The sequence below is a fragment of the Hypomesus nipponensis genome, chromosome 20 (genome assembly GCF_054491055.1).
Source record: "Hypomesus nipponensis isolate SF chromosome 20, ASM5449105v1, whole genome shotgun sequence".
In the NCBI taxonomy this organism is placed as follows: Eukaryota; Metazoa; Chordata; class Actinopteri; order Osmeriformes; family Osmeridae; genus Hypomesus; species Hypomesus nipponensis.
The window spans coordinates 2,025,001-2,035,000 of NC_140380.1; the positions used below are offsets into that span (position 1 = coordinate 2,025,001).

At 46.9% G+C, this 10,000-nt stretch overlaps 26 non-coding genes and 8 pseudogenes across 26 annotated transcripts in view; all 34 read left to right on the plus strand.

Annotated features, from left to right (window-relative positions):
- Positions 1 to 47, plus strand: part of LOC146244805 (5S ribosomal RNA) — a 119-nt gene extending 72 nt beyond the window's left edge. The window contains exon 1 of the ribosomal RNA XR_014739761.1: positions 1 to 47. This exon is cut by the window's left edge and continues 72 nt beyond it. This is a non-coding gene — a ribosomal RNA (5S ribosomal RNA).
- A 176-nt stretch (positions 48 to 223) lies between these two features.
- LOC146244806 (5S ribosomal RNA) lies at positions 224 to 342 on the plus strand. Its single transcript, XR_014738478.1, has one exon. It is a non-coding gene; the product is annotated as a 5S ribosomal RNA (ribosomal RNA).
- A 184-nt stretch (positions 343 to 526) lies between these two features.
- Positions 527 to 645, plus strand: LOC146244807 (5S ribosomal RNA). Its single transcript, XR_014738479.1, has one exon. It is a non-coding gene; the product is annotated as a 5S ribosomal RNA (ribosomal RNA).
- Positions 646 to 817: 172 nt separating this feature from the next.
- LOC146244808 (5S ribosomal RNA) lies at positions 818 to 936 on the plus strand. Its single transcript, XR_014739525.1, has one exon. It is a non-coding gene; the product is annotated as a 5S ribosomal RNA (ribosomal RNA).
- A 188-nt stretch (positions 937 to 1,124) lies between these two features.
- Positions 1,125 to 1,243, plus strand: LOC146244809 (5S ribosomal RNA; annotated as a pseudogene).
- A 182-nt stretch (positions 1,244 to 1,425) lies between these two features.
- Positions 1,426 to 1,544, plus strand: LOC146244810 (5S ribosomal RNA). Its single transcript, XR_014739526.1, has one exon. It is a non-coding gene; the product is annotated as a 5S ribosomal RNA (ribosomal RNA).
- A 184-nt stretch (positions 1,545 to 1,728) lies between these two features.
- Positions 1,729 to 1,847, plus strand: LOC146244811 (5S ribosomal RNA; annotated as a pseudogene).
- A 182-nt stretch (positions 1,848 to 2,029) lies between these two features.
- On the plus strand, positions 2,030 to 2,148 carry LOC146244812 (5S ribosomal RNA). The gene has a single exon (XR_014739527.1). It is a non-coding gene; the product is annotated as a 5S ribosomal RNA (ribosomal RNA).
- A 184-nt stretch (positions 2,149 to 2,332) lies between these two features.
- LOC146244813 (5S ribosomal RNA) lies at positions 2,333 to 2,451 on the plus strand (annotated as a pseudogene).
- A 182-nt stretch (positions 2,452 to 2,633) lies between these two features.
- Positions 2,634 to 2,752, plus strand: LOC146244814 (5S ribosomal RNA). The gene has a single exon (XR_014739529.1). It is a non-coding gene; the product is annotated as a 5S ribosomal RNA (ribosomal RNA).
- Positions 2,753 to 2,924: 172 nt separating this feature from the next.
- On the plus strand, positions 2,925 to 3,043 carry LOC146244815 (5S ribosomal RNA). Its single transcript, XR_014734673.1, has one exon. It is a non-coding gene; the product is annotated as a 5S ribosomal RNA (ribosomal RNA).
- A 168-nt stretch (positions 3,044 to 3,211) lies between these two features.
- On the plus strand, positions 3,212 to 3,330 carry LOC146244816 (5S ribosomal RNA). Its single transcript, XR_014738480.1, has one exon. It is a non-coding gene; the product is annotated as a 5S ribosomal RNA (ribosomal RNA).
- Positions 3,331 to 3,514: 184 nt separating this feature from the next.
- LOC146244817 (5S ribosomal RNA) lies at positions 3,515 to 3,633 on the plus strand. Its single transcript, XR_014738482.1, has one exon. It is a non-coding gene; the product is annotated as a 5S ribosomal RNA (ribosomal RNA).
- A 172-nt stretch (positions 3,634 to 3,805) lies between these two features.
- On the plus strand, positions 3,806 to 3,924 carry LOC146244818 (5S ribosomal RNA). Its single transcript, XR_014740393.1, has one exon. It is a non-coding gene; the product is annotated as a 5S ribosomal RNA (ribosomal RNA).
- A 184-nt stretch (positions 3,925 to 4,108) lies between these two features.
- Positions 4,109 to 4,227, plus strand: LOC146244819 (5S ribosomal RNA). The gene has a single exon (XR_014739530.1). It is a non-coding gene; the product is annotated as a 5S ribosomal RNA (ribosomal RNA).
- A 190-nt stretch (positions 4,228 to 4,417) lies between these two features.
- On the plus strand, positions 4,418 to 4,536 carry LOC146244820 (5S ribosomal RNA; annotated as a pseudogene).
- Positions 4,537 to 4,708: 172 nt separating this feature from the next.
- LOC146244821 (5S ribosomal RNA) lies at positions 4,709 to 4,827 on the plus strand. Its single transcript, XR_014734674.1, has one exon. It is a non-coding gene; the product is annotated as a 5S ribosomal RNA (ribosomal RNA).
- Positions 4,828 to 4,999: 172 nt separating this feature from the next.
- Positions 5,000 to 5,118, plus strand: LOC146244822 (5S ribosomal RNA). Its single transcript, XR_014734675.1, has one exon. It is a non-coding gene; the product is annotated as a 5S ribosomal RNA (ribosomal RNA).
- A 176-nt stretch (positions 5,119 to 5,294) lies between these two features.
- Positions 5,295 to 5,413, plus strand: LOC146244823 (5S ribosomal RNA). The gene has a single exon (XR_014738484.1). It is a non-coding gene; the product is annotated as a 5S ribosomal RNA (ribosomal RNA).
- A 184-nt stretch (positions 5,414 to 5,597) lies between these two features.
- On the plus strand, positions 5,598 to 5,716 carry LOC146244824 (5S ribosomal RNA). Its single transcript, XR_014738485.1, has one exon. It is a non-coding gene; the product is annotated as a 5S ribosomal RNA (ribosomal RNA).
- Positions 5,717 to 5,890: 174 nt separating this feature from the next.
- LOC146244825 (5S ribosomal RNA) lies at positions 5,891 to 6,009 on the plus strand. The gene has a single exon (XR_014740394.1). It is a non-coding gene; the product is annotated as a 5S ribosomal RNA (ribosomal RNA).
- A 190-nt stretch (positions 6,010 to 6,199) lies between these two features.
- On the plus strand, positions 6,200 to 6,318 carry LOC146244826 (5S ribosomal RNA). The gene has a single exon (XR_014739306.1). It is a non-coding gene; the product is annotated as a 5S ribosomal RNA (ribosomal RNA).
- A 196-nt stretch (positions 6,319 to 6,514) lies between these two features.
- On the plus strand, positions 6,515 to 6,633 carry LOC146244827 (5S ribosomal RNA; annotated as a pseudogene).
- Positions 6,634 to 6,805: 172 nt separating this feature from the next.
- On the plus strand, positions 6,806 to 6,914 carry LOC146244828 (5S ribosomal RNA; annotated as a pseudogene).
- Positions 6,915 to 7,108: 194 nt separating this feature from the next.
- LOC146244829 (5S ribosomal RNA) lies at positions 7,109 to 7,227 on the plus strand. Its single transcript, XR_014739762.1, has one exon. It is a non-coding gene; the product is annotated as a 5S ribosomal RNA (ribosomal RNA).
- A 176-nt stretch (positions 7,228 to 7,403) lies between these two features.
- LOC146244830 (5S ribosomal RNA) lies at positions 7,404 to 7,522 on the plus strand. The gene has a single exon (XR_014738486.1). It is a non-coding gene; the product is annotated as a 5S ribosomal RNA (ribosomal RNA).
- A 196-nt stretch (positions 7,523 to 7,718) lies between these two features.
- LOC146244831 (5S ribosomal RNA) lies at positions 7,719 to 7,837 on the plus strand. The gene has a single exon (XR_014738487.1). It is a non-coding gene; the product is annotated as a 5S ribosomal RNA (ribosomal RNA).
- Positions 7,838 to 8,009: 172 nt separating this feature from the next.
- On the plus strand, positions 8,010 to 8,128 carry LOC146244832 (5S ribosomal RNA). Its single transcript, XR_014739531.1, has one exon. It is a non-coding gene; the product is annotated as a 5S ribosomal RNA (ribosomal RNA).
- A 184-nt stretch (positions 8,129 to 8,312) lies between these two features.
- Positions 8,313 to 8,431, plus strand: LOC146244833 (5S ribosomal RNA; annotated as a pseudogene).
- A 172-nt stretch (positions 8,432 to 8,603) lies between these two features.
- On the plus strand, positions 8,604 to 8,722 carry LOC146244834 (5S ribosomal RNA). The gene has a single exon (XR_014734676.1). It is a non-coding gene; the product is annotated as a 5S ribosomal RNA (ribosomal RNA).
- Positions 8,723 to 8,918: 196 nt separating this feature from the next.
- Positions 8,919 to 9,037, plus strand: LOC146244835 (5S ribosomal RNA; annotated as a pseudogene).
- Positions 9,038 to 9,214: 177 nt separating this feature from the next.
- LOC146244836 (5S ribosomal RNA) lies at positions 9,215 to 9,333 on the plus strand. Its single transcript, XR_014739972.1, has one exon. It is a non-coding gene; the product is annotated as a 5S ribosomal RNA (ribosomal RNA).
- Positions 9,334 to 9,515: 182 nt separating this feature from the next.
- On the plus strand, positions 9,516 to 9,634 carry LOC146244837 (5S ribosomal RNA). Its single transcript, XR_014734909.1, has one exon. It is a non-coding gene; the product is annotated as a 5S ribosomal RNA (ribosomal RNA).
- A 182-nt stretch (positions 9,635 to 9,816) lies between these two features.
- Positions 9,817 to 9,935, plus strand: LOC146244838 (5S ribosomal RNA). The gene has a single exon (XR_014739441.1). It is a non-coding gene; the product is annotated as a 5S ribosomal RNA (ribosomal RNA).
- The last annotated feature ends 65 nt before the right edge of the window (positions 9,936 to 10,000 follow it).

Genomic DNA, 10,000 nt, shown 5'->3' on the forward strand with positions numbered 1-10,000 from the left:
TAGTACTTGGATGGGAGACCGCCTGGGAATACCAGGTGCTGTATGCTCTTTTGCTCATTCACTTAGAAACTGACATCTTGCAATATGCACAAGTAGTCCTTCATGAAAGGGGCTGGAAGCTGTTTTCATTTTGACACGAGAGAGAGAGAGAGAGAGAGACCACCTTGCATTGTAAATTGCTAAATCTGTATATGGATAAGTAGCCTATGGTTGTCAACTTATTTCGTACGGCCATACCAGCCTGGCAACGCCCGATCTCGTCTGATCTCGGAAGCTAAGCAGGGTCGGGCCTGGTTAGTACTTGGATGGGAGACCGCCTGGGAATACCAGGTGCTGTATGCTCTTTTGCTCATTCACTTAGAAACTGACATCTTGCAATATGCACAAGTAGTCCTTCATGAAAGGGGCTGGAAGCTGTTTTCATTTTGACACGAGAGAGAGAGAGAGAGAGAGAGAGAGAGACTACCTTGCATTGTCAATTGCTAAATCTGTATATGGATAAGTAGCCTATGGTTGTCAACTTATTTCGTACGGCCATACCAGCCTGGCAACGCCCGATCTCGTCTGATCTCGGAAGCTAAGCAGGGTCGGGCCTGGTTAGTACTTGGATGGGAGACCGCCTGGGAATACCAGGTGCTGTATGCTCTTTTGCTCATTCACTTAGAAACTGAAATCTTGCAATATGCACAAGTAGTCCTTCATGAAAGGGGCTGGAAGCTGTTTTCATTTTGACACGAGAGAGAGAGAGAGAGACCACCTTGCATTGTCAATTGCTAAATCTGTATATGGATAAGTAGCCTATGGTTGTCAACTTATTTCGTACGGCCATACCAGCCTGTCAACGCCCGATCTCGTCTGATCTCGGAAGCTAAGCAGGGTCGGGCCTGGTTAGTACTTGGATGGGAGACCGCCTGGGAATACCAGGTGCTGTATGCTCTTTTGCTCATTCACTTAGAAACTGACATCTGGCAATATGCACAAGTAGTCCTTCATGAAAGGGGCTGGAAGCTGTTTTCATTTTGACACGAGAGAGAGAGAGAGAGAGAGAGAGAGAGAGAGACTACCTTGCATTGTCAATTGCTAAATCTGTATATGGATAAGTAGCCTTTGGTTGTCAACTTATTTGGTACGGCCATACCAGCCTGGTAACGCCCGATCTCGTCTGATCTCGGAAGCTAAGCAGGGTCGGGCCTTGTTAGTACTTGGATGGGAGACCGCCTGGGAATACCAGGTGCTGTATGCTCTTTTGCTCATTCACTTAGAAACTGAAATCTTGCAATATGCACAAGTAGTCCTTCATGAAAGGGGCTGGAAGCTGTTTTCATTTTGACACGAGAGAGAGAGAGAGAGAGAGAGAGAGACTACCTTGCATTGTCAATTGCTAAATCTGTATATGGATAAGTAGCCTATGGTTGTCAACTTATTTCGTACGGCCATACCAGCCTGTCAACGCCCGATCTCGTCTGATCTCGGAAGCTAAGCAGGGTCGGGCCTGGTTAGTACTTGGATGGGAGACCGCCTGGGAATACCAGGTGCTGTATGCTCTTTTGCTCATTCACTTAGAAACTGAAATCTTGCAATATGCACAAGTAGTCCTTCATGAAAGGGGCTGGAAGCTGTTTTCATTTTGACACGAGAGAGAGAGAGAGAGAGAGAGAGAGAGACTACCTTGCATTGTCAATTGCTAAATCTGTATATGGATAAGTAGCCTTTGGTTGTCAACTTATTTGGTACGGCCATACCAGCCTGGTAACGCCCGATCTCGTCTGATCTCGGAAGCTAAGCAGGGTCGGGCCTTGTTAGTACTTGGATGGGAGACCGCCTGGGAATACCAGGTGCTGTATGCTCTTTTGCTCATTCACTTAGAAACTGAAATCTTGCAATATGCACAAGTAGTCCTTCATGAAAGGGGCTGGAAGCTGTTTTCATTTTGACACGAGAGAGAGAGAGAGAGAGAGAGAGAGACTACCTTGCATTGTCAATTGCTAAATCTGTATATGGATAAGTAGCCTATGGTTGTCAACTTATTTCGTACGGCCATACCAGCCTGTCAACGCCCGATCTCGTCTGATCTCGGAAGCTAAGCAGGGTCGGGCCTGGTTAGTACTTGGATGGGAGACCGCCTGGGAATACCAGGTGCTGTATGCTCTTTTGCTCATTCACTTAGAAACTGAAATCTTGCAATATGCACAAGTAGTCCTTCATGAAAGGGGCTGGAAGCTGTTTTCATTTTGACACGAGAGAGAGAGAGAGAGAGAGAGAGAGAGACTACCTTGCATTGTCAATTGCTAAATCTGTATATGGATAAGTAGCCTTTGGTTGTCAACTTATTTGGTACGGCCATACCAGCCTGGTAACGCCCGATCTCGTCTGATCTCGGAAGCTAAGCAGGGTCGGGCCTTGTTAGTACTTGGATGGGAGACCGCCTGGGAATACCAGGTGCTGTATGCTCTTTTGCTCATTCACTTAGAAACTGAAATCTTGCAATATGCACAAGTAGTCCTTCATGAAAGGGGCTGGAAGCTGTTTTCATTTTGACACGAGAGAGAGAGAGAGAGAGAGAGAGAGACTACCTTGCATTGTCAATTGCTAAATCTGTATATGGATAAGTAGCCTATGGTTGTCAACTTATTTCGTACGGCCATACCAGCCTGTCAACGCCCGATCTCGTCTGATCTCGGAAGCTAAGCAGGGTCGGGCCTGGTTAGTACTTGGATGGGAGACCGCCTGGGAATACCAGGTGCTGTATGCTCTTTTGCTCATTCACTTAGAAACTGAAATCTTGCAATATGCACAAGTAGTCCTTCATGAAAGGGGCTGGAAGCTGTTTTCATTTTGACACGAGAGAGAGAGAGAGAGACCACCTTGCATTGTCAATTGCTAAATCTGTATATGGATAAGTAGCCTATGGTTGTCAACTTATTTCGCACGGCCATACCAGCCTGGCAACGCCCGATCTCGTCTGATCTCGGAAGCTAAGCAGGGTCGGGCCTGGTTAGTACTTGGATGGGAGACCGCCTGGGAATACCAGGTGCTGTATGCTCATTCACTTAGAAACTGACATCTTGCAATATGCACAAGTAGTCCTTCATGAAAGGGGCTGGAAGCTGTTTTCATTTTGACACGAGAGAGAGAGAGAGAGAGAGACTACCTTGCATTGTCAATTGCTAAATCTGTATATGGATAAGTAGCCTTTGGTTGTCAACTTATTTCGTACGGCCATACCAGCCTGGCAACGCCCGATCTCGTCTGATCTCGGAAGCTAAGCAGGGTCGGGCCTGGTTAGTACTTGGATGGGAGACCGCCTGGGAATACCAGGTGCTGTATGCTCTTTTGCTCATTCACTTAGAAACTGACATCTTGCAATATGCACAAGTAGTCCTTCATGAAAGGGGCTGGAAGCTGTTTTCATTTTGACACGAGAGAGAGAGAGAGAGAGAGAGAGAGAGACTACCTTGCATTGTCAATTGCTAAATCTGTATATGGATAAGTAGCCTATGGTTGTCAACTTATTTCGTACGGCCATACCAGCCTGGCAACGCCCGATCTCGTCTGATCTCGGAAGCTAAGCAGGGTCGGGCCTGGTTAGTACTTGGATGGGAGACCGCCTGGGAATACCAGGTGCTGTATGCTCTTTTGCTCATTCACTTAGAAACTGACATCTTGCAATATGCACAAGTAGTCCTTCATGAAAGGGGCTGGAAGCTGTTTTCATTTTGACACGAGAGAGAGAGAGAGAGACCACCTTGCATTGTCAATTGCTAAATCTGTATATGGATAAGTAGCCTATGGTTGTCAACTTATTTCGTACGGCCATACCAGCCTGGCCATGCCCGATCTCGTCTGATCTCGGAAGCTAAGCAGGGTCGGGCCTGGTTAGTACTTGGATGGGAGACCGCCTGGGAATACCAGGTGCTGTATGCTCTTTTGCTCATTAACTTAGAAACTGACATCTTGCAATATGCACAAGTAGTCCTTCATGAAAGGGGCTGGAAGCTGTTTTCATTTTGACACGAGAGAGAGAGAGAGAGAGAGAGAGAGAGACCACCTTGCATTGTCAATTGCTAAATCTGTATATGGATAAGTAGCCTATGGTTGTCAACTTATTTCGTACGGCCATACCAGCCTGTCAACGCCCGATCTCGTCTGATCTCGGAAGCTAAGCAGGGTCGGGCCTGGTTAGTACTTGGATGGGAGACCGCCTGGGAATACCAGGTGCTGTATGCTCTTTTGCTCATTCACTTAGAAACTGACATCTTGCAATATGCACAAGTAGTCCTTCATGAAAGGGGCTGGAAGCTGTTTTCATTTTGACACGAGAGAGAGAGAGAGAGAGAGAGAGAGAGAGAGAGACTACCTTGCATTGTCAATTGCTAAATCTGTATATGGATAAGTAGCCTTTGGTTGTCAACTTATTTGGTACGGCCATACCAGCCTGGTAACGCCCGATCTCGTCTGATCTCGGAAGCTAAGCAGGGTCGGGCCTTGTTAGTACTTGGATGGGAGACCGCCTGGGAATACCAGGTGCTGTATGCTCTTTTGCTCATTCACTTAGAAACTGAAATCTTGCAATATGCACAAGTAGTCCTTCATGAAAGGGGCTGGAAGCTGTTTTCATTTTGACACGAGAGAGAGAGAGAGAGACCACCTTGCATTGTCAATTGCTAAATCTGTATATGGATAAGTAGCCTATGGTTGTCAACTTATTTCGCACGGCCATACCAGCCTGGCAACGCCCGATCTCGTCTGATCTCGGAAGCTAAGCAGGGTCGGGCCTGGTTAGTACTTGGATGGGAGACCGCCTGGGAATACCAGGTGCTGTATGCTCTTTTGCTCATTCACTTAGAAACTGAAATCTTGCAATATGCACAAGTAGTCCTTCATGAAAGGGGCTGGAAGCTGTTTTCATTTTGACACGAGAGAGAGAGAGAGAGACCACCTTGCATTGTCAATTGCTAAATCTGTATATGGATAAGTAGCCTATGGTTGTCAACTTATTTCGCACGGCCATACCAGCCTGGCAACGCCCGATCTCGTCTGATCTCGGAAGCTAAGCAGGGTCGGGCCTGGTTAGTACTTGGATGGGAGACCGCCTGGGAATACCAGGTGCTGTATGCTCATTCACTTAGAAACTGACATCTTGCAATATGCACAAGTAGTCCTTCATGAAAGGGGCTGGAAGCTGTTTTCATTTTGACACGAGAGAGAGAGAGAGAGAGAGAGAGAGAGACTACCTTGCATTGTCAATTGCTAAATCTGTATATGGATAAGTAGCCTTTGGTTGTCAACTTATTTCGTACGGCCATACCAGCCTGGCAACGCCCGATCTCGTCTGATCTCGGAAGCTAAGCAGGGTCGGGCCTGGTTAGTACTTGGATGGGAGACCGCCTGGGAATACCAGGTGCTGTATGCTCTTTTGCTCATTCACTTAGAAACTGAAATCTTGCAATATGCACAAGTAGTCCTTCATGAAAGGGGCTGGAAGCTGTTTTCATTTTGACACGAGAGAGAGAGAGAGAGAGAGAGAGAGAGACTACCTTGCATTGTCAATTGCTAAATCTGTATATGGATAAGTAGCCTATGGTTGTCAACTTATTTCGTACGGCCATACCAGCCTGGCAACGCCCGATCTCGTCTGATCTCGGAAGCTAAGCAGGGTCGGGCCTGGTTAGTACTTGGATGGGAGACCGCCTGGGAATACCAGGTGCTGTATGCTCTTTTGCTCATTCACTTAGAAACTGACATCTTGCAATATGCACAAGTAGTCCTTCATGAAAGGGGCTGGAAGCTGTTTTCATTTTGACACGAGAGAGAGAGAGAGAGAGACCACCTTGCATTGTCAATTGCTAAATCTGTATATGGATAAGTAGCCTATGGTTGTCAACTTATTTCGTACGGCCATACCAGCCTGGCCATGCCCGATCTCGTCTGATCTCGGAAGCTAAGCAGGGTCGGGCCTGGTTAGTACTTGGATGGGAGACCGCCTGGGAATACCAGGTGCTGTATGCTCTTTTGCTCATTAACTTAGAAACTGACATCTTGCAATATGCACAAGTAGTCCTTCATGAAAGGGGCTGGAAGCTGTTTTCATTTTGACACGAGAGAGAGAGAGAGAGAGAGAGAGAGAGAGAGAGACTACCTTGCATTGTCAATTGCTAAATCTGTATATGGATAAGTAGCCTATGGTTGTCAACTTATTTCGTACGGCCATACCAGCCTGGCAACGCCCGATCACGTCTGATCTCGGAAGCTAAGCAGGGTCGGGCCTGGTTAGTACTTGGATGGGAGACCGCCTGGGAATACCAGGTGCTGTATGCTCTTTTGCTCATTCACTTAGAAACTGACATCTTGCAATATGCACAAGTAGTCCTTCATGAAAGGGGCTGGAAGCTGTTTTCATTTTGACACGAGAGAGAGAGAGAGAGAGAGAGAGAGAGAGAGAGAGAGAGACTACCTTGCATTGTCAATTGCTAAATCTGTATATGGATAAGTAGCCTATGGTTGTCAACTTATTTCGTACGGCCATACCAGCCTGGCAACGCCCGATCTCGTCTGATCTCGGAAGCTAAGCAGGGTCGGGCCTGGTTAGTACTTGGATGGGAGACCGCCTGGCAATACCAGGTGCTGTATGCTCTTTTGCTCATTCACTTAGAAACTGAAATCTTGCAATATGCACAAGTAGTCCTTCATGAAAGGGGCTGGAAGCTGTTTTCATTTTGACACGAGAGAGAGAGAGAGAGACCACCTTGCATTGTCAATTGCTAAATCTGTATATGGATAAGTAGCCTATGGTTGTCAACTTATTTCGTACGGCCATACCAGCCTGGCCACGCCTGATCTCGGAAGCTAAGCAGGGTCGGGCCTGGTTAGTACTTGGATGGGAGACCGCCTGGGAATACCAGGTGCTGTATGCTCTTTTGCTCATTCACTTAGAAACTGAAATCTTGCAATATGCACAAGTAGTCTTTCATGAAAGGGGCTGGAAGCTGTTTTCATTTTGACACGAGAGAGAGAGAGAGAGAGAGAGAGAGAGAGAGAGAGAGACTACCTTGCATTGTCAATTGCTAAATCTGTATATGGATAAGTAGCCTATGGTTGTCAACTTATTTTGTACGGCCATACCAGCCTGGCAACGCCCGATCTCGTCTGATCTCGGAAGCTAAGCAGGGTCGGGCCTGGTTAGTACTTGGATGGGAGACCGCCTGGGAATACCAGGTGCTGTATGCTCTTTTGCTCATTCACTTAGAAACTGACATCTTGCAATATGCACAAGTAGTCCTTCATGAAAGGGGCTGGAAGCTGTTTTCATTTTGACACGAGAGAGACAGAGAGAGAGAGACCACCTTGCATTGTAAATTGCTAAATCTGTATATGGATAAGTAGCCTATGGTTGTCAACTTATTTCGTACGGCCATACCAGCCTGGCAACGCCCGATCTCGTCTGATCTCGGAAGCTAAGCAGGGTCGGGCCTGGTTAGTACTTGGATGGGAGACCGCCTGGGAATACCAGGTGCTGTATGCTCTTTTGCTCATTCACTTAGAAACTGACATCTTGCAATATGCACAAGTAGTCCTTCATGAAAGGGGCTGGAAGCTGTTTTCATTTTGACACGAGAGAGAGAGAGAGAGAGAGAGAGAGAGAGAGAGAAAGAGACTACCTTGCATTGTCAATTGCTAAATCTGTATATGGATAAGTAGCCTATGGTTGTCAACTTATTTCGTACGGCCATACCAGCCTGGCAACGCCCGATCTCGTCTGATCTCGGAAGCTAAGCAGGGTCGGGCCTGGTTAGTACTTGGATGGGAGACCGCCTGGGAATACCAGGTGCTGTATGCTCTTTTGCTCATTCACTTAGAAACTGAAATCTTGCAATATGCACAAGTAGTCCTTCATGAAAGGGGCTGGAAGCTGTTTTCATTTTGACACGAGAGAGAGAGAGAGAGACCACCTTGCATTGTCAATTGCTAAATCTGTATATGGATAAGTAGCCTATGGTTGTCAACTTATTTCGTACGGCCATACCAGCCTGTCAACGCCCGATCTCGTCTGATCTCGGAAGCTAAGCAGGGTCGGGCCTGGTTAGTACTTGGATGGGAGACCGCCTGGGAATACCAGGTGCTGTATGCTCTTTTGCTCATTCACTTAGAAACTGACATCTTGCAATATGCACAAGTAGTCCTTCATGAAAGGGGCTGGAAGCTGTTTTCATTTTGACACGAGAGAGAGAGAGAGAGAGAGAGAGAGAGACTACCTTGCATTGTCAATTGCTAAATCTGTATATGGATAAGTAGCCTTTGGTTGTCAACTTATTTGGTACGGCCATACCAGCCTGGTAACGCCCGATCTCGTCTGATCTCGGAAGCTAAGCAGGGTCGGGCCTTGTTAGTACTTGGATGGGAGACCGCCTGGGAATACCAGGTGCTGTATGCTCTTTTGCTCATTCACTTAGAAACTGAAATCTTGCAATATGCACAAGTAGTCCTTCATGAAAGGGGCTGGAAGCTGTTTTCATTTTGACACGAGAGAGAGAGAGAGAGACCACCTTGCATTGTCAATTGCTAAATCTGTATATGGATAAGTAGCCTATGGTTGTCAACTTATTTCGCACGGCCATACCAGCCTGGCAACGCCCGATCTCGTCTGATCTCGGAAGCTAAGCAGGGTCGGGCCTGGTTAGTACTTGGATGGGAGACCGCCTGGGAATACCAGGTGCTGTATGCTCTTTTGCTCATTCACTTAGAAACTGACATCTTGCAATATGCACAAGTAGTCCTTCATGAAAGGGGCTGGAAGCTGTTTTCATTTTGACACGAGAGAGAGAGAGAGAGAGAGAGAGAGAGAGAGAGAGAGAGACTACCTTGCATTGTCAATTGCTAAATCTGTATATGGATAAGTAGCCTATGGTTGTCAACTTATTTCGTACGGCCATACCAGCCTGGCAATGCCCGATCTCGTCTGATCCCGGAAGCTAAGCAGGGTCGGGCCTGGTTAGTACTTGGATGGGAGACCGCCTGGGAATACCAGGTGCTGTATGCTCTTTTGCTCATTCACTTAAAAAACTGACATCTTGCAATATGCACAAGTAGTCCTTTATGAAAGGGGCTGGAAGCTGTTTTCATTTTGACACGAGAGAGAGAGAGAGAGAGAGACTACCTTGCATTGTCAATTGCTAAATCTGTATATGGATAAGTAGCCTATGGTTGTCAACTTATTTCGTACGGCCATACCGGCCTGGCAACGCCTGATCTCGTCTGATCTCGGAAGCTAAGCAGGGTCGGGCCTGGTTAGTACTTGGATGGGAGACCGCCTGGGAATACCAGGTGCTGTATGCTCTTTTGCTCATTCACTTAGAAACTGACATCTTGCAATATGCACAAGTAGTCCTTCATGAAAGGGGCTGGAAGCTGTTTTCATTTTGACACGAGAGAGAGAGAGAGAGAGAGAGAGAGACTACCTTGCATTGTCAATTGCTAAATCTGTATATGGATAAGTAGCCTTTGGTTGTCAACTTATTTGGTACGGCCATACCAGCCTGGCAACGCCCGATCTCGTCTGATCTCGGAAGCTAAGCAGGGTCGGGCCTGGTTAGTACTTGGATGGGAGACCGCCTGGGAATACCAGGTGCTGTATGCTCTTTTGCTCATTCACTTAGAAACTGAAATCTTGCAATATGCACAAGTAGTCCTTCATGAAAGGGGCTGGAAGCTGTTTTCATTTTGACACGAGAGAGAGAGAGAGAGAGAGAGAGAGACTACCTTGCATTGTCAATTGCTAAATCTGTATATGGATAAGTAGCCTATGGTTGTCAACTTATTTCGTACGGCCATACCAGCCTGGCCACGCCCGATCTCGTCTGATCTCGGAAGCTAAGCAGGGTCGGGCCTGGTTAGTACTTGGATGGGAGACCGCCTGGGAATACCAGGTGCTGTATGCTCTTTTGCTCATTCACTTAGAAACTGACATCTTGCAATATGCACAAGTAGTCCTTCATGAAAGGGG